The 21,234-nt window shown below is 41.4% G+C and overlaps 1 protein-coding gene across 3 annotated transcripts in view; it reads left to right on the forward strand.

The window, feature by feature from the left end:
• The window catches only part of mid2 (midline 2), a 267,487-nt gene that overhangs the window by 114,278 nt on the left and 131,975 nt on the right, over positions 1-21,234 (forward strand). For 2 of the 3 annotated variants that reach the window (XM_080187568.1, XM_080187570.1), the window contains exon 1: positions 8,802-8,950. The exons of the other annotated variant lie outside the window; for it this stretch is intronic. The gene's annotated coding sequence lies outside the window, so the exon portion shown is untranslated. Of the gene's footprint in view, positions 1-8,801; positions 8,951-21,234 lie in introns of those variants that run through there. 3 annotated transcript variants of the gene reach the window in all.

Consider the following 21,234-nt stretch of genomic DNA (forward strand, 5'->3'; position numbering starts at 1 on the left):
ATAAAGGGGCAAAGGGATATGGAAGGGACATGGGATGGTGGGAGTTCAGGGCTATGGTGCCGAACACTCATTAAACAGAACTGAGCTGATGTCACAGTGAACGGAAACAGACATTCCAATCTTTTGGCTTACACATTCACCATCTTCATTCCCACCTCATGCCTATTTTGAGAGGTGGTAGCCCCAATCCCAGCTTGCCCCAGCATCCTGCCATGAAAATAGTGGTGATGGACACAGGATGTAGGATTGCAATGTTGGGAAAAGGCCCAGCTCAGGGTTCCTGCTGCGAAAGATGAAAATCCAGTTCACAGTGTCAGTTTCCACATGTATTCTGAGACTATCTAGCTGTACTTCACCAACTCTCCTGATTCCTCCACTGTTTCTGAATTGGCTGGCATCTGAATAATCAGAAATTCCCTTCAGCAAAGATTGAGAAGAATGAATTCAGTGTCTTTGATCTTGACCATAAATTTCATTCCAAAGTCATTGGGCGGGATTTTCTGGCCATGCTCGCCCCAAGATTGGAAAATCCCTGGAAGTCAACAGACCTTTGCATGGTCTATGACGATTCCTATGGCGGGCAGGATGGATAAATTCCACACATCAACTCCATCCTTCTTCCTAGCACCTGTCTGAGGTGGAATCAGATTATTTGTAACCTCAAGGGCATATTTGACCTTGAAATGAGTCTCTGACCACATTTGTGAGCCATCACTAGGACTTCCATAACAATGCTTAATCTCAGTAAGGTGCCATTGTTGAAGGCTGCTAATACCAAACACTGCTTTGATGGGTGGAGATGAAATCATTGTGATCAGGATGGTGTCATCATGTACAGGGTGGCACCATTACATATAGAGATGCTGTCATCATACATGCAGATCCAATGTGGTTGAGGTGGAAAACACTGCCTACCAAGTATGTGAGAGAAGACGAGCAGTTGAGAAAGAAATAAATAAAAACCAACTGCCGCTTTTCATGGCCTAGCCAGATTGAGGCTGCTGCAGTTGAGGAAAGAAGCAAGCACAGTCCCTGCCGGTGCTTCACTGAAGTTACTGTACTAAGGCACAAAATACTGGATTTAAAGGCATCTAGTGCGGACAGTTACTAGCCTGACTAAAAGCCAAACTGGCATTTCCACCCATCATTTCTGCCTTGCTGACCTATATTGGTACCTGGTTTGGCAACTCCACAAATTAAAACATACCATTCTAGTTTTCAAATTCCTCCAAGACCTCACCTCTCCCGTCTCTGAAATTTCCTCCAGCCCTGCAACCCTCTTAAAATATCAGTGCTTCTCCAATTCTTCTTGAGATTACCCAATTTTAATCTCTCTACCACTGGCAACTCTGCCTGGGAATTTTCAGCCCTATCATGGTGGGAGCCCAGCCAATGATTTTTAGAGAGATCGGACAATCCTGGCGGCAGGCAAAGTCAGAAAATTCCACCCTGTGTCTTCAGTTGTTGAGACTCTAAATTCTGGAATTCCTCCCTAAGTCTGTCTACTTCTTTTTCTTTGTTTTCTCTTTTAAGAAACCACTTCTTTGACCAACATTTTTGTCACTTATTCCCACACCCAACATTTTCTTATAAGGTCTGGTGTGAAATTATAATTTGATAGTTCATTTATGAAATGTCCTGGGATGTGTTACTTCATTAAAGATGGTACATAAATACAAATTGTTGTTGTTTCTATCATGTGACACTATGAACACCTGTTTGCAAACAAAAGTGGCCCTTTAAGTGAAGACTGTCTCACTGTCAAATTCCCTTTTCAATTCAGGAATTACCTGTAAAATTATCACATCCAACCCATATCGGTTTGAACCTTTCTTCTTAAACAACTTGTGTTGTCAGTATCACTGAGACATCTGCTGGGAGAAATTGCTGGATGCAACTGAGCAAAGGAGCGACTGGAGTTATGGTCGTTAGCCGTGGGTGATTGTGTCATTTCAGCTTTGTGTGTTAATTCAGTTTCCTCGCCCTGTTTGGTTGATCTTCCTGGTCAGTTCCCTTGGTGATGCCACCAGCTCTCAATGTTTGAAATAAAAATACTCCAAAAAGAAGACGACAGTTAAATACAAAGAATGTTAAAGAGACGTCACAAGAACAGATGACCAGGTCATTATCTCATTGCTGTTTCGATCATTGCCTTCTACAAAATTGACTTCAAAAGCATACTTCATGGTTGTAAACATCATGTAATGTTTTGTATCAATAGACATTATTTTATTTCCAAAAATTTATTTCGCCATCTAATTTTTAAAGGAACGGTCTATTTAGAGTCCACTAAATCCACAGCACCCCTACAGTGCAGAAGGAGGCCATTCAGCTCATTGAACCTGCACCAAGAACAATCCCACCCAGGCCCTATCCCCATAACCCTACTTGTTTACTCTGCTAATTCCTCTGACACCTAAGGGGCAATTTAGCATGGCCAATCCACCTAACCTGCACATCTTTGGACTGTGGGGGGAAACCAGAGCATCTGGAGGAAACTCACGCAGACACAGAGAGAACATACAAACTCCACACAATCACCCAAGACTAGAATTTCACCTAGGTCCTTGGCATGGTGAGGCAGCAGTGTTAACCACTATGCCACTGCGCGGCCCTTGAAAACCTGCTTAATGACAACTAAAGAGGCTTAAATGTTTTTCCACATTAAGCGTTGACAGTTCTATGACTCCTCAGATGATTGACAAATCTTATTTTTGTCATTTTTGGGGGAGAGGTGGTGACATGGCAAGGATGGGGAGAGGTATGAAGTGTTTAGTCACAGTGTTCCAACCATCATAGTGTGGACCAGGCTTGATGGACTTTTTCTAATTATCAGTTTTGTATGTTTATATACCATAGACTTGACTATAACCACATGCCATTTGTTAATCACATTGGGTGGTTATAAAATAAAAAAGTTGCCAAAACTTTTTCATGAAAATAATGGTGTTTTTTAAAGGTTCCTTTTGGAAAAATCTGCTTTTGAAGTCAAATGTGGAGCAAACATTTGTGTCAAGCAGTTGTGAAATGCAGGCAACGTCACATAGTCCACCCACTTTACACATCAGTTGAAATCTAACTCCATTAACTGCACTGGAACCAAATATCAAACAGTGCGTAGATTAGACATTACGTATAACCGGCAGACGATCCAACATCATACATTTTGTGCCACTTCCCGAAGTGAATTGCTATCCCTGTTGTTATAAGAATTTTATTTTTATTTAAAGCCTTCTATTTATTTTCTTGTTGATACTTGTGGGGTATCTCGGCAAGTGATAATATCATTATGTCAGCTTCTGCGTGCGACTATGGGTGTTTAGGATTCAGTTACCAGCTGCTCTTCACTCCAAGGTGGCTTTGAGGGTGGGGTCATTAACCTCTGGGACATCACTTTTGAAGTAATTGTCAACCCTCTCCCAATGTTCCCCTTTCACAATGAGACTCATCGCATCCAAGTGGAAGCTCTTGTCAATTTCTGATTGCAAGGGAGGTAACAATCTGTGGGAACCTCTACAAATACTAATGGAGAAAATGCAGATTCACTGGCAACAACTCCTGGATTTCCACATTATTCTGTCCTTCCCTGAAGTTGCTGTCAGTTTTTCAATGGAATAATGATGGCGAACACTGACAGTTTCATTGTCATTACCACAATAAAATATGACTCAAGAGATACTATGTTGGGGTACACAGGCAGAATTTATTTTGCTACTTCAATTTACTTTTCCACTGTCAGAAGCCAGAGAGTGAGGAATGGAAATGTGTTGCAGATTCAGATCATGAATACTCTTGCCAATTAATGCTGGAAGATGTCTGCATTGAATGGGCATCAGAGCAAGGCCTATCCTCCTCACCCCTACCCAAGAAAGTTTAAGTCACATTGGTGCTAGACTGTTAAATTAGAATTTGGAGCATCATTTTGGCCAAGTGGACATTGAATTGAGACTAGTTTTATCCTGTATCTAAGTACCATCCACTGTGACAAATACACTATGCTGCTGTGACATATTATATATAGATCCACTTCCGAGACTCCGTGAAAGTCAATTACTAGTCACTCATCAATTGAGCACTATTCAAATCCAGGTTTAGGGTGGTGAATGAGCACGGCAGAGGAAATCTCAGTTCAGGCAGGAAGAAGTGCTCAGCTCATTGCAGACGTGCAACACTGTCCTGTGCAGCCAAGGTGAAGCAATGTCGGGCTTTGTGTAAACAGAGTCCTTAACTGACTGGCAAACACAGTGAACTACAAATTCAACTAATCAGCATTCATTAAAGCCATGCTAACACCACCTCTTAATGAATGACTTGTCAAATTCAGGTCGGTTTCATTAATTCAGAATCAGCCAAGCGCTGAAAGAAGCTAGGCTGAAATAGAAACAAGACCACATGTTTGAGAAAAAAATTCCAAACAAACAAACCACTTCTAAGTGGAATTGATTTTTGCTGAGATCAAAAATATACAGCAGAGAATTTACTTCAAATCTCAACCTCTTCTGGCACTGTATTTAATTAGGAGGCTGTCTTGCTGTCTTTTGCTAATGTGTGGGTTGTAATTTGAATCTAGTTCAACAAGTCAAAGCCTATCCCAAACAAAAATTCTCATTTATAAATTCCAGCAACCTGCACTTAACAAAGGGCTTTGGCTGCGTTAGCATAGTCTGTTATCTGGGACACTCTCAAGAAAAGTCACCTTTGAACTCAACTCTCGCTTTCCAAAAACTTAGTTCTCCTCCCTCCTCCTTAGGGTGTGCCCATGTTTGGGTAATTGGTCAACTTGAGGGCCTGAAATGAACTCTTTACATTCCTTCGCAAATTTTTCACAAGGACATTTTGTGAGATAAGATTGTGAAAACTTTCAAGCCGATAAATATGAACAAATGAAAAGTTTTAGTGTGCTGCACTGTACTGCAGAATGGTGGTAGTAAGATGGGACTTACTACTACTAATACATCTGAGATTGTCACCTGTTTGGGTAGGTTGCTTGAAAATTAACAAAATATAGACCAAATACATATGTCTATTGATCTTAAAGATTATCAGTCCACTTATAATGCTTTATGATTATAAGGCTTTTAACTCATTTCCCGGACATGTAAAACAATAATCTCACCTTTCCCTGCTCCTTCCAACTGTTTGCAAGGCAAGTGATGAAAACTTGAAATAATCCGCATTGCTAAGTTTAGCTTTGGCATTTAGTTTAGCATTTAGCTTTAAGATTCTTGGTCTGAAGATCAAGTGCATCCTTGTAGAAATGGACTGAAAGTCATGGGAACAATCAGTTTTTTCAGGAGCAGATACTTGTTATTTCAAAAGTTTGGAATAAGTTTTGTGTCCTCTTGGTCTCAGAACGTGCTTAGAGGATTCTATCTATATGGAATAATAATTTTGGCTCAGTGCCTTACATTCTCCTCTTCTATCACATTACACATCCTGTCTGCTAAGAGACAAACTGTTCAGAAACTTGTGGATTTTATAACCTGAGTGTTAGAGGCATGGACTGTCTCTTAGTCTTCAGAGACTCAGCACAGGTGGCAGAGGGATGGAATTGTCATGTCATGACATTTCACAGTAGCATCCAAACCCTTAACCAACTTAAGCATTTAAACCAACCTAAGAGTTCATAATAAGGGCAATTTGTAACCAAGCCAAGAGAAAATCCTTGTGCTGAAATTTGATGGACACCTAACCAGCAATGGGAGAAGCCTAGCCCCAAAGTTCAGTACCAAAAATACATGAACCAACTTCCACACAGCATTCTACAGGGATGGTTAATCCATTGGTGTTTTCCAGAAGTGTGTGCTAAAATCATTAGCGTCTGTTTAAAGTGAAGGGCAGAAGGAGGCAAATGCACAATTAATTGGTAGCACTCTCACCTTCCACTCAGAAGGTTGTGAGTTCAAGTTTCACCCTGAGACTTAAACATACAAATCTAGATTGACATTTCAGTGCAATTGGGCATGCTGCTTTGGCGGAGGTGCCATCTTTCTGATGAAACTTTAAACCAAAGCCCCCTCTGCGCTCTCAGATAGATGTAAAACCCTATTCTGAAGAAGAGCAGGGATGTTATCCCTGGTGACCTGGCCAATATGTATCCATCGATCAACATCACTTAAAAAAAAACAGATTATCTGGTCTTTATCACATTTTGTTTGTGTCAGTTTGCTGTATGCAATTTGGCTGCCACTTTTCCTTCATTACAACAGTGAGCATTGAATGACAACTTCAAAAGTACTTCATTGATTTTAAAGCACTTTGGAGCATCTTGAAATTGTGAAAGGCGTAACAGAAATGCACATCTGTCTTTCTGCCAGTCTGAAACTATATAATGTGAGTGTGATGTAGCTGAAAGATCATTAAAACTGAGAGCCTTGTAATGAGAATTGTGTAAACAGAGAGTTTTGAACTAAGACTTACAAATAAGGGTGACATATTACAGAACGTTTCACTGGGAGTTTTGTGTGCGTAGGCTGACAAGTAAATAGATGTCCCTCATTTAACAATAACACATTACGGAATTCAAATAGTAATTGTCCTGTTCTATTCTGTGTGTAACACCAACAACCAGTAGTATTCTATCCTGTGACTAATATCATCTACCTGTTTGTTGTCCTGTGCATAATGCATGCTGCTCTATTTAGTGCTCACATTATATGCTGCGTTGTGGCTCTAGCCTCTGCATGGGGCATCAATCTTTGTGTTATCCTGTGCATAGCAGCTACAACCCAAGAACAATTCTGTACAAAGCATGTACTGACCTGTGTGTTATCCTTTGTCAACTCAGTTTATCCTATTCTCAATCCTGTATCCACAGTACTATAATTAGGGAGCATAGGACTGAGTTGAAGAGGAACATCTTCACCCAAAGCGTTGTGAATCTGTGGAATTCTCTGCCCAGTGAACAGTTGAGGCTATCTCGTTGAATGTTTTTAAGGCAAAAATAGATTGATAGATTTTTGAACAGCAAAGGAATTAAGGATTATGTTGAGCGGGCGGTAAGTGGAGCTGAGTCCTGAGCAAGATTAGCCATGATCTTATTGAATGGCGGAGCAGGCTCGAGGGGCCAGATGGCCTCCTCCTGCTCCTGGTTCCTACGCTCTTTACTCGGATGCTACCCTGTGGCTGCTTTCTGAAATTCCATCAGAAGTAGCCTTAATAAAAACTGTTTCTAGCAATGTTATGCGAGACATTGAAATACAGCATGCTAATGAAGATGTATATGAGTTGAACTTACAGTTTTAATAATTGCTAGATTTAAAAATGTAACTCAATTATTTTCCAGTCTTATGTATTAAGAAAAGTCATTTAGTGGGGTACTGGAGTCAGAGAATCATAGAGTGGAGGCCATTCAGTCCATTCTGTCTGTGCTGGATCTTGGAAGGAGTAATTCATATGCAACTGTAACATGGTTTATGTCATCTCTTTAGGGCAAGATTAGGAAGAAGAATAAATTTAAAAAAGAAGAAAAGAAGTGACTTGGTTCAAACAGGCAGCTGCTACCATCTTATTTCAATTCACAATACAAAATGGTGATAGATGTAATAAGTGCCATTTTGGCTCAGATTTCGAATCAGGAAGGTTGTGGTATTAGGATTGGACCAGAAAACCTATCACAGATTGATACTGACGTTGTACTGAAGTGTTTTCAAAAGTAGTATCTTTACACTGAGATTATTTCTGTAATCCCATACAGCAGGAGGTTCTCTCAGTGCCCTCGCTAGCATTCATAACTCAGTCAATATAACAAAAAACCTCGCCTATCTCAATGCAGTTTATAGAACATTGCCGCGTGCAAGTTAGTCACTGCATTTTTCTACATAACCACAATGACAACATTGAACAGTAATTTGGGGCAATTCGATTTGTCTTGGGTAGCTTGTGATACAGTTGTTAATTGCATTAGTGTTGTAGTGTTGTACATTAGTAATTAATGTTCTTCAGGGTTTTTTTGTCTTGTTGTTTGGAACTTATGTTTCTCAGTGTGCTTATTTTTGAATTCACCTCTAATATTCCTGTCTGAGCGTGATACCTCTTCTGGGGTACAGTTGTGTGGGCACCTCTGATAAACTTGTTTATTGTTTAGGGACATGTGTGTGTATCAAAACACTCTTCTATCATGGGGGTGGGGAAGGGTCACATTTCAGTTTGACCCTCCCTGTGCTCACCTTTCCACAAACACATACTTTACAGCAGATGTCACTCGACAACAAACGGGAGGGATCCTTAGACAGATGATAGTCTCCTCCTAGTACTCTGAAGGAGGGCAGGGAGGTGGGGGGGGAGGGGGGGTGGAGAGGGGAGAGGGACTCAGAACTGACCCAAAACTGTGCCTGGGGTTTTCTGATCTCTTGTTGAGTCCCCATCAGAGCATTCCTTAGCTTTCCCACCCTTACCGATTCATTCAATCGAAATCTCCAATCCTGCAAGCGTTAATTTGTCAGGAGTTGTTGCTGGTTGGAGAGACCAGCTGGTTTTAAAATCATAGCAAGACAAACGGGGTGGAATGAACCTTCTTCAGTAATCCCCAGCCTATAGCAGTCAGAGGTCAATTATATTAGCTATGTGAGGCGGTGGTCACGGTCGCTAACAAGTGCTTTATTGTAGCTTTCCCACTCAATTTACATGGGGGGAGGATAAAGGAAGTAGCCCCCCTCAGTATGCGCCAGTAAATCTTGCAGCTCGCTCTCTCTCTCTCTCCCTCTTTGTGTCAGTGAGGTAAAGTGGGAGGAGTTGTTTTCCTGCAATTGTGTCGCTTCTGAAGTTGGATATTGCGATTCCAGCGCTCAGTCTGCCGCTGTCAGCACTCGGAGCGGCTGCTTTCTGCTGCCACCCTGTCTTCACATCCCTCTGTTCTGGCAGTTGTGTTTCTCTCTCTACCCCCTCCCGCCGCCTCCCCTTCTACCTCTCCACGATGACAGGACAGTCAGCCGCATACCAGAGTCAGCTGGTAAGTAACCCCTCCCACCAGGGTCTTCATGGGTACCAGCTTTATGTATCAGCCTCTTTATTGTGGGGTGGGGGTGGGGGGGGGGGTGTGAGAGTGAGAGAGAGAAAGGCACAGGAGCGAGGGAAAAGATCAGTAAAGACTTGTGACGGAGCAGAGGCAGCCTGAGCTCAGTTTACGAAGTACCTTTCTCCTGAAGCCAAGACTTGTCATGCTGTCAGTTCCAGCTTGGTCTCTAGATCTATTTGCATGCTGCTTTTTTCATTCAGAAAACCTGGCAAGTGTTTTAGGTTTATAGTATTCAATTGTGGTTTAATAGATTATTTTTTAAAAAAATCCAATAGTGTTAACCGAAGAGAGAGAGAGAGTCAGTAAACTGTACATTGACGGTAATTTGATCCCAATTCCGCTACAGAAACTTTAAAGTAGATGTTACTTCTGTTAGTGCTATCGGGAGGTCAGTGTCCTAGTCAGGATGATCTTTAAAGTGAGACCTATTCTCCCCCACCCCCCATTCTCGTTTAAGCTGTACATTAGGGAGCTATCAGTTGCTGATTATTAAGCCACTGCTGTGTTACAGTTATGATTCTATTGACAAGAATCAGAATATGACTGCCTCCTCCATCCCCTGTTGATATGACTTCTCCTTTCAAAGGGCCACACTGAGAATTAGTCTGGGGAGAGGTGTGGGGGATCCAGATGCAAAGATATAAGAGGGTGCGTGCTTATAAAACCGATTTACGAAAAAAAATCACTGCGTGAACGCGAATCTGTTAAGGAGAAAATCAGATGTGCCTCAAGAGGTCTGTCTCTTGCACCTTCGAGATTGAGCAGACGACAGCTTCTGGCTTGATATCAGTGAAATGATTCACTGCAGAAAGATGTATGCTGTTGGAAATGTGTTTACTGTATAAAAGCGCAATATCTCATTGGATAAACATCTGGGAAACAGTACTGTATTAGAACAAAACAAACATCTGGCGCCTGCTCGGAATCCTCCCCTCCTGCTGAATAACAGCAACAGTTATTCATCTCGCCCTCCTGCCAAAGTTGTGCAGAGCTTGTCCTGGCCATGATGTCCAGTGTAACTGGATTTATCTCCCATACGTGGCTCGCAATGTCCCCTCGAAACTTTCCTCGCTGTGTGCAGCCTGTTTATTTGAATGCACGATCCATTTTTTTTTGTTTCGTAACCGTGCGTGTGTGTAATCTCAGAGGGGGCAACTTCTGAGCGACTTGCACAGTGTTTGCTGGGTTGCCGTATGCCGCCGCCTTCCCCCCCCAACCCCCCATGAACTGTGAACTTCAGTAGCTTCATGTTGTTTCACATCCCGTTCCTGTCAAGCTCCTGGATCATTTTATTTTTGAAGGTGCAAAATTAATACAAATTGTCAGTGCGTTATTTTGTTTGCCACACTTAGAATATTGCAGGAATGCTGAGCCAACTTTGCCCCTTTCTCACCATGTGAAGGCTAAAACCCATTACAAATTCCCTTTGAAGACAATGGGCGTTCCTGACATTTCTGGGCAAGAAATGCATTGAACAGATGATCTGTTTGTGTGGATTAAATTCAAACCACATGCTAACCAGCGATGTGTTGTTCCAAGGCGCTGAGGCAATCGTGTCATAATGAGAGTGAAATTCGATAATTTCTGATGTTGGACGCTATGCTGAAAAGCGAACTAACTCCCTCGAGTATTCATTTTGATTTTCTTTCTTTTCTGTCATCATTACATCTGTTGGAGATGATTTCATGGGTGGCGTAACCCTCCATAACCCTTCCAGAGTGTCTGTTGTTTATATAATAGAATCCCTACAGTGCAGAAAGAGGCCATTCGGCCCATTGAGTCTGCATCAACAACAACCCCCGCAGGCCCTATCCCCGTAACCTCTTTTATTTGCCCTGCTAGTCCCCCTGGCACTAAGGGGCAATTGAGCACAGCCAATCAACCTAACCCACACATCTTTTGGACTGTGGGACGAAACCGGAGCACCCGGAGGAAACCCACGCTGTCATGGGGAGAACATGCAAACTCCACATAGCCAGTCACCCAAGGTTGGAATTGAACCCGGGTCCCTGGCACTATAAGGCAAACGTATGCAAACATAAATGAAGAAGTGGCAATAGGCTATTCTATCATGGAAGCATCATGGTCAAGCCTGTCCAATCCTCTCTGACAGCTGCAGTGGGTATTGTTGGATAGCCATCAGTGATAAGATCCTGCTTCATTTATTTTCCTCCTCCTTTCCAAGTGGTTTGAGGCTAGTTTTAATACTTGTTCCCTTCCATTGCCATTGTTGGGGTTGGTTAAGTCCAGGCAAGTCAAGATTGAGATAAAGGGTGGGTGCACTGTATAAAATCCAAAGCATGCAGGTGGCAGGAATAGGTGATGGGGAAATAGGTAAAAAGTCCATGACAATAAAATTGCAAGTGAGCACTGGAAATGACTTAAACTATTGTATCGAACTATTGTATCGAAACATCATACACAGCTGAGCTGTGGGAGATTCTGCAGCCAAGTTTTACCGTTAGTGAATATTGATGAGGAATGTTAACAGTTCTAAGGAGGAGCTTCCCGCAGTTTCTCAGCTCTGAAAGGCTCTGCAGTTATTAACTACAGAGAGTCAAAAGCTTCCAACTTCAATTTCTTCTGCTCTGTGTTGAGTTCACTAATCTCATCTGAAGAAACAGTCATATTACAGTTCCTGAATTTGGGATAGTAGGAAGGAAAGAGCTAGGTTTCCTGTTCAGTGTTCGACATAGTTCCACAGACTGCAGGAATTACTATGTGGCAAGCACAGCTACCCAGTTTAGATAAGGGCCAAAATTGTAAGATTAAAAGTTGTAAATAATTTTGAGGAATTCAGATAACGCTACAAAAATTGAGAGTGTATCAAGCAGGTTTCAGTTGTTCGATTGTGAAATTGTTTGAGCTACAACCATTTATACTTTTTATCTATTATATTTTCCAAGACATCTCTCTGTCTCAGAAGGTGGGTAAGTGCTATCTTGCCGATGAGGTTTGGGTGTGTAGATATTATCAATACTATTTTCTAAAACTATTCTTAGTCAATGTTTGAGAATATCAAAGCACCATTTTTCAAAATTAAATTGGACTGACTGTATTGGTAGAATGTGATTGCAGTGAATATTGAAATTGAGAAAGATTATGTACAATATGATTGGTACATGACAAACATTGGAAAAGAAAACAAGAGCAATGTAAACAATTGGGAGGAATAAAATTGTCATGCATGTTCAATGGACACAATGTAGATAACAAGGATTTGTAAATGTTATTCTGAAGATGGAGCTTTTACTTTGTGTAGTTAGAGTTATAAGATCAAATGATCCATTTGGACACCAATTTAACTTTTTATTCTTTCATGGGATGTGGGCATCACTGAGAATGCCAGCATTTATTGCTCGACCCTTTTAGCACCGCAGCTATGAATACCAATTGGCCCCGCTTCACATGCCAGAAAGAAGAGCATTGATTTAATTTTACAACACTAGGTTAAGATTAACTAAAATGTGAGGAGAATACTGTAAAATCAGACTGTAGGTCTGAAAACATTCCATGTTTTGAGTTTAATTGGCATTGTAAGTGGATTAACTGTTCATTCTTTAGATCGGATTATTGGAAATTTTGAAATATTTTGGTCCACTGTCTCCAGAGTCAAATCAGATGAACAAATGTTAATGGAGATTTTGTTTGGCCTATTAGGGCCATGTAAAGCTAAGAATAAAGTTGAGTTGATTTGATTTGCAATGGAAAAACTTCTGATTTGATTTATTATTGTCACATGTATTAGTATACAGTGGAAAGCATTATTTCTTGCACACTATACAAACAAAGCATACTGTTCATAGGGAAGGGAAGGGGAGAGTGCAGAATGTGGTGTTATAGTCACAGCTGTACTATGCCACGAGTGTCTGTTCAACTGAGCCACGACAGATCAGCCATGATCTTATTGAATGGCGGGGCAGGCTCGAAGGGCTAGATGGCCTACTCCTGCTCCTATTTCTTATGTTCTTATGTTCAGCATTTTCAAGCACAAACCTCAGCCCCAAGCACCTTTTTAAAGTTTACCTCAGCCCTGTCAGATCATCCTGCCTGGATCAAGGTTGTAAATAAAACATTAAGGCTGTCTGACCGTTCGACCCACCCTACAACTGGTAAAGCAGACAGGCCATGAAAAATTGCATCCAATTGACCCCTTTATGGCTAAATTACTTGTTTGAGTATTGGCAGGTACGCTTCCAACTCTTGTGTGTGCCTGCCAACCAAAATATTGCTCGAGTGCACAATGACATTAGGATGTGCACCTGATAGCTTCTCCTGTGATTTCATGTGCTTCCAGGTTGGGTGTTCGCCCGTCCAAGCAATGTAAAATTCTTCCCTGTATGTTTTAGGTGCAGTCACCAGTCAAAGTAATAGTCACCTGTAAATGGGGATATATCTGGACAGCATTCAAACAGTATCCGCTGTATGATGCTTTTTTTTTAGTTTCTGTTGTGCTATTTTTCAATCAAAGAAACGTTTTTATTTGTTTGTGGGACATGTGCATCACTGGCTGGCCGTCGTTTATTGTCCATTCCTAGTTGTCCAAGAGCAGTTGAGAGTCAACCAAACATTGCTGTGGCTCTGGAATCATATGTAGACCAGACCAGGTAGGGGTGGCAGATTTCCTTCCCTAAAGGACATTAATGAACCAAATGGATTTTTCCAACAATTGACAATAGTTGTCATGATACAAAGTAACAGTACATTCTAAATTCCAGATATTCTTATTGAATTCAAGTTCTACCATCCACCATGGTGGGATTTGAACCCACGTCCCCAGGATATTAGCTGAGTTTCTGGGTTAATAGTCTAGTGATAATACCACTAGGCCATCACCTCCCTAAATGTAGCAGGAGGTGGCCATTCAGCCCTTCATGCCCGCCGTACCCTTCATTATGATCATGGTTGATTTATCTAGCTCAATAGCCTGATCTTGACTCCCTCCCTACGCACCCCCCCCCCCATCCATTAATATCATGTTTAATATTTCTCCTTTGTGCTGCATGAGCTGGGTTAAGATAATTTAGGTTACAGGTCTCAGACAAGTTTGCATGACCCATTGTGGTAGGGAAATTATTGGAGCGGATTCTTCGAGACAGGATTTATTTCCACTTGGAAATAAGTGGACATATTAGCGAGAGGCAACATGGTTTTGCGAAGGGGAGGTCATGTCTCACTAACTTGATAGAGTTTTTCAAGGAAATGATGAAGATGATTGATGAGGGTAGGGCAGTGGGTATTGTCTACATGGACTTCAGTAAGGCCTTTGACAAGGTTCCTCATGGCAGACCGGTGCAGAAAGCGAAGTCACGTGGGATCAGAGGTGAGCTGGCAAGAAGGATACAAAACTTGCTTGGTCATAGAAGATAGAGGGTAGCTGTGGAAGGGGGTGTTTCTGAATGGAGGGCTATGACAAATGGTGTTCCTCAGGGGTCAGTGCCGAGACAGTTGCTGTTTGTAATGTATAAATGATTTGGAGGAAGTGTAACCGGTTTGATTAATGAGTTTGCGGAAGACACAAACGTTGATAGATTAGTGATGAGGATTGGAGGTGGATACATAAGAACATAAGAAATAGGAGCAGGAGTAGGCCATCTAGCCCTTCGAGCCTGCCCCGCCATTCAATAAGATCATGGCTGATCTGTCGTGGCTCAGTTCCACCTTCCCGCCCTCTCTCCATAACCCTTAATCCCCTCTCTTATCAAAAACCCATCAACCCGCGTCTTAAAAATATTTAGCGAGGCAGCCTCCACCACTTCAACGGGCAGAGAATTCCAGAGATTCACCACCCTTTGAGTGAAGAAGTTCCTCCTCAACTCCGTTCTAAACCGCCCCCCCTTTATCTTGAGGCTGTGCCCCCTAGTCCTACTGTCTTTTTTGAGCAGGAAGAGTCTCTCCACCTCTATCCTATCCATCCCATTCATCATCTTATACGTCTCAATGAGATCTCCCCTCATTCTTCTAAACTCCAACGAGTACAAGCCTCAGTAGGGTATACATCGGTTAGAGGCTTGGGCAGATGGACTTTAGTTCAGACGAATGGGAAGTAATTGGGCGGCATAGTAGCACGGTGGTTAGCACTGCTGCTTCACAGCTCCAGGGACCTGGGTTCGATTCCCAGCTCAGGTCACTGTCTGTGTGGAGTTTGCATGTTCTCCTCATGTCAGCATGGGTTTCATCCGGGTGCTCTGGTTTCTTCCCACAGTCCAAAGATGTGCGGGTTAGGTTAATTGGCCATGCTAAATTGCCTCTTAGTGTCCTAAGATGCTTAGGTTAGAGGGATTAATGGGTAATAATATGTAGGGATATGGTGATAGGGCCTGGGTGGGATTGTGGTCAGTGCAGACTCGATGGGCTGAAGGGCCTCTTTCTGCACTGTAGAGTTCTATGGTTTCCTGTGTAATGCATTTTGGAAGGTCTAATATAGATAGGAAAACTACAGTAAATGGCAGAACCCTTAAGAGCATTGATACGCAAAGGGATGTGGATGTACAAATGCACAGGTCACTGAAATTGGTAATGCAGGTGGAGAAGGTAGTCAGGAAAGCATATAGTATGCTTGCCTTCATCGGCCAGGGCATTGAGTTTAAAAATTGGCAGGTCATGTTGCAGCTTTATAGAACATTAGTTGGGCCACGTTTGGAATATAATGTTCAATTCTGGTCGCCACACTATCAGAAGGATATGGAGGCTTTGGAGAGGGTACAGAAAAGATTTATCAAGATGTTGCCTGATATGGAGAGCATTAGCTATGAGGAGAGGTTGGAGAAACTTGGGTTGTTCTCACTGAAATGACGAAGATTGAGGGGTGACCTGATAGAAGTCTACAAGATTATGAGAGCATGGACAAAGTGGATAGTCAGAAGCTTTTTCCCAGGGTGGAAGAGTCAATTACTAGAAAGCATAGGTTTAAGGTACGAGGGACAAGGTTTAAAGGAAATGTACAACGCAAGGATTTTACACAGGGTGGTGGATGCCTAAAACTCACTGCCGGGGGTGGTAGTGAAAGCAGATACAATAGTGACTTTTAAGGGGCATCTTGACAAATACATGAGTAGGAATGGAGGGATATGGTCCCCGGAAGGGAGAATGTTTTAGTTAAGTCAGGCAGCATGGTTGGTGCAGACTTAGAGAGCTGAAGGGCCTGTTCCTGTGCTGTAATTTTCTTTGTTCTTTGCTTAATTGTTATTAGTGTTCTGTTCCAGAAAGTAAGAAGTCTCACAACACCAGGTTAAAGTCCAACAGGCGTATTTGGTAACACAAGGCACAAGCTTTCAGAGCGTTGCTCCTTCATCAGGTGGTGGGAGTTCTGTTCACAAACAAGGCATATAAAGACACAAACTCAATTTACAAAATAATGGTTGGAATGCAAGTCTTTACAGCTAATCAAGTCTTAAAGGTATAGACAATGTGAGTGGAGAGAGGGTTAAGCACAGGTTGAAGAGATGTGTATTGTCTCCAGCTGGGACAGTTAGTGAGATTTTGCAAGCCCAGGCAAGTCATGGGGGTTACTGATAGTGTGACATGAACTCAAGATCCCAGTTGAGGTCATCCTCATGTGTGTGGAACTTGGCTATCAGTTCCTGCTCAGCGATTTCTGCTCAGCGATATCCCACTAACTGTCCTGGCTGGAGGCAATACACATCTCTTTAACCTGTGCTTAACTCTCTCTCCACTTGCATTGTCTGTACCTTTAAGCCTTGATTATCTGTAAAGACTCACATTCCAACCATTATTTTGTAAATTAAGTTTGTGTCTTTATATGCCCTGTTTGTGAACAGAACTCCCACTCACCTGATGAAGAAGCAGCACTCTGAAAACTGGTGGCTTGTGCTACCAAATAAACCTGTTGGACTTTAATCTGACGTTCTGAGACTTCTTACTTTGCTTACTCCAATCCAAAGACGGCATCTCCACATCTGTTCCAGAAGACCAGTTGCTGAATGATAGAGCTGGAGTGAATCTATGCACACACTTTTATTTATCTCATCACAAGCAGACACCACCTAACATAATACAATCATGGTTTTAGTCTGTGTCCTTGTATTGGGTGATGAAGTAGATCTCTAATTATTGCCCAGCACCTGTGTACAATTAACAATTAGTACCCCGATATAAACATTAACCTCTCCCTATTGACAGACTATTTATTCACAGGGGGGAGGTGATGGCCTAGTGGTAATATTGCTGGACTATTAATCCAGAAACTCAGCTAATGTTCTGGGACCTAGGTTCAAACCTTGCCATAGCAGATGGTGGAATTTGAATTAAATAAAAATATCTGGAATTAAGAATCTACTGATGACCAAAAAGCCGTAGTTGATTGTCAGAAAAATCCACCTGGTGTCTTAATGTTCTTTAGGGAAGGAAATCTGCTGTCTTTACCTGGTCTGGCCTATATGTGACTCCAGAGCCCCAACAATGTAGTTGACCCTCAACTGCCCTCCAAGGACAACTTGGATGGGCAATAAATATTGGCCTGCCAATGACGTTCATGTCCCATGAATGAATAAAGAAACATTCATTTCCATGGCAGTGTTTTTCTTCATGTGTGGCATATTCTTCTGGCCTTAATCATCTCCAATGTTCTTCCATATCTGCCTTTTGTGAGCTTACCCTTCAATTTTGTACGCAGCACTTTGTTGGGTCTTCACACTGTTTGCTACAGTCTTGGACCTGATGTATATGTAATAATTTACACTGTCAAGTACTCTACCCGCATTTCCCATTGAATCTACGTACTCTAAAGTAGAAACTGGCCCACAGTGCAGAACTTATTCCAGCTGAATCAATTCATTGGTTTTCATGTGTTTCTGATGTGCAGAATCACTTAGTTTGGTATTAGTGCAGCTAAGTCCAGAAATTGCACTGAAGAAAGTTTGTGGTTTTTTTAAAGTTTAAACACTGTTAGCTCTAATTTAGCATTCTAGCCTGCATGTTAATAGTTAGGTTCTCACCCAATGCTAGTTATTGGGAATAACATTCCTGCATAGAGTATAAACAATGATTATAAGTGGGAGAATCATAAGTTATCTTACAATCTCTTAATCTTATCCTGTTGTCATCCTTTGTTGAATTTGTGCAGTGTTGTTTAAGAATGCGTATCTGATTCCAAGTTATCCTGTGTTCTCATTATTCACTAAATGCTCTCATTGTCTAGTTTTAGTTTGAGTGGGCTGTGAGTTATATGGGAAAAATCCAGCAATTATAATGTTTTAGAATAAAATGTTTTGGTGTGAATGGCAATTTTTGTACTTCACAAAAGAAATATCTGAATACATAACAAAGGCCTCATCCACAGATTCCATCTTTTTCCCTTTCTTTGCATGTTACCCTTTGACATGGGATCAGCATCTATGTTGCTGATACTTGTAACTAAATCTCTGTCACCACACTTGATTTGAAGATCACCATTCTGTTGTTAGACTTTCTACCTGATATCAGTTGACAGATAAGCAAAAACCCTCTTCAACTTGGCATCGTGTTTGGTTCCCACCAAAACTCCCCCAGCCTGGCCTCCTGACTCTCGTCTCTCTCTCTCTGAAGCCGAATCTGTGTCCAGCAGATCCACCCCTTATAAACTGCACCTTTTATTCATCCCAAGGGTCTCTATCCCATTCCATTACTCATTCCTGTTACCTGTGTTACTTCCATCCTCAACCATGTTAATTATGTTCCCATTCATCAACAGTTAGAATTCCAGATTCCTCATTCTTGCTCTCTCCCCTACTTGTGGACACAATGACAATGATTAGCATTGCTGCCTCAGAGTACCAGGGAGCCAGGTTCAATTCCAGCCTTCACGGTGTGGAGTTTGTGTGTCCTCCCCATGTTTGCATAGATTTCCTCACGGTGCCCTGTTTCTTTCCCACACTCAAAGATATGAGGATTAGATGGATTGACCACAGTAAATTGCCCCTTAGCATCAGGGGGACTAGCAGGGTAAATGCATTGGGTTATGGGGATAGGGCCTGGGTGCGTTTGTGTCAGTGCAGACGTGATGGGCCAAATGGCTTCCTTCTGCACTGTAAGGATTCTATGATTTTCCAAAACCCTACATGCTATGACACACCCTCTTTCTGACTCTAACTCTCTCCTGCTCCTCCACCTTTTGAATGCAGTATTTTCTGCCATCTTTATCCCTCCACTTTGCCAATTTTTTTCCTCAAAGTCTCTTTAAAACCTGCTCCTTTAACTGTCACTTCAGTCACTTTCCCAGATCATATTTTACCCCTCATTCCTTAGTTGACCTTTTGAAATGCTTTAAGATATGTTAAATTCTATATTGCCTTTCATTTAAACTATTGCTCAAGCAATCCTACAGCAAAACCAGAAACTGACAGGAAAGGAAATAGTTACAGAATCTGTGGAGATAAAGGAACAAGACAGTTGCTGAGAGTCACTGGGGACACAGAAGGTAGAAAGAAAATGGGACAAGAAATATATAAAGAGAGAACCAAAGAAGGGAAAAGATAGAGAAGAGAGATACATAACATATAAGGAAGTCGACAAAAAGAAAATGGAGCTACAGACTTCAGAAAGATATTAACGATGAACGTGGAAAATATGAAAGAGAAAAATGAAATAAAAAGAAAGAAAATTAGAACCTGCCAGAGTATGGAAAGAAAGACAGAAATAGGCAGAAAAAAAACTGAAGTGCCCTGGCTAACAAACTGTTGCAATTTATTCATTTGAGACCACGTGGAAAACATAATCTATTCAACTTCAGGTTTCTGTGGGAATCAGCAAAGTAATAATTTTGAACACTGGCCTCATTCCTGAAGAGGCACTTACTTATGCTCGTATCCCAGTTTCCTTCAATGATTTATTGAAATATCGGCAATATGTCACGTTCATGGTGACAAAGAAATAAGAGTGAAAATATGTCGCATAGTAATGCCAGAAAATGATACGGCAAGTCCAAAAGCGAGAGTGGTAAACAATGGGCAATGGATCATAAGTGTAAAGTTTTTAGTCATGATTCCCATGCAAGTTGTTCACCATAAATTTGGCTAAGATTGCCAGCTTTTCCACAAGGCCTTCTTCTTTCTTCACAACCTCCTGGTTGTTGGTCAGTGCAGGTGTAGTATTGGTTGGATACAGGATTTTTTTTGTTTCGCAGTCAGAAGAGCAAGTGCTACTCCAATAATTCCATCCTCTATCTCAAAGTCATTATGGGTTTTGAATGAAACCAACAATATTTGCTAATTGGTACAAAATTGTGGAATGTGCCCAAGAAATTGAAGCAAGATCATTCTAAAATCATTTCGAACCAATCTTTACCTTACAGATAGCCAACTTTCATCTATTATGTTGTGGTTGGATTCAAATTAGACTCCAGTAAATGGAAAGACAGAGGAATAACAGATTGAACCATTCCGTCTCAGATATGCTCTAACGAAACATCTGCAAAATTATTTTTCTGTTCTGGTCGTGTCTGTCCACTTACATTTATATCTGTTTAAATCAGCGATCAACTTGACGTTAAATGTTTTGTTTTCATTTGAAGTTGATGCTCAGTCAAGAAGACAAGATGATGGTGTTTTCTTATTTAATTTATGTACATACACTGCAGATGTTTCTGTGTCCACCCATGCATCTCAAACATGATACTTCCTTGGCATATCAAGTAGTTTGTTTGCATTGTTCCCAGGTTATGGGTCAGGCTTTCCTGTATAAAATGGCAAAACTCATTAATCTATGGTGTTTCCTTTTCTGGATGACATCTTGCTATGCAATGAAGTCTTTTCCTTCCTCAGAACACTCTGATCTCACCATATTACGTCTGTACCATAACTCATAGCATTCTTTTCAAACTATTGAAAATCCAACAGCCATCTTGGAAATCATATAATATTCCCAAACCTCATTAGTTTTGTACTTTTTTTTGTATCCAATTTGACCAGGTTATGCTCAGGAAGGAATATAGACCTCTGAAGCTAGGAAAACATTGGATAATGTTTGCGTAGTTCAGTTCCACAAGTTGGAAAAGCAATCATTACACTCTCAATGCATAGTAAGACAATGCAAGCAGCAGGGAAGATCCCAGTGAGATATGATTCCTATTAATGAATGTAAGTCCTAAAGACTGACAAAAGGTTATCAGAAATGTTAATTTTGTTTCTCTCTTTGTAGATGTTCCTTGACCTGCTGAGTATTTCAGGATTTTGTGTTTTTGTTGCTTATTGTGACATTTCTGTTGCTCTCAACAGCCATCC

Source organism: Carcharhinus amblyrhynchos, chromosome 4 (assembly GCF_965287045.1).
Source record: "Carcharhinus amblyrhynchos chromosome 4, sCarAmb.v2.hapA, whole genome shotgun sequence".
In the NCBI taxonomy this organism is placed as follows: Eukaryota; Metazoa; Chordata; class Chondrichthyes; order Carcharhiniformes; family Carcharhinidae; genus Carcharhinus; species Carcharhinus amblyrhynchos.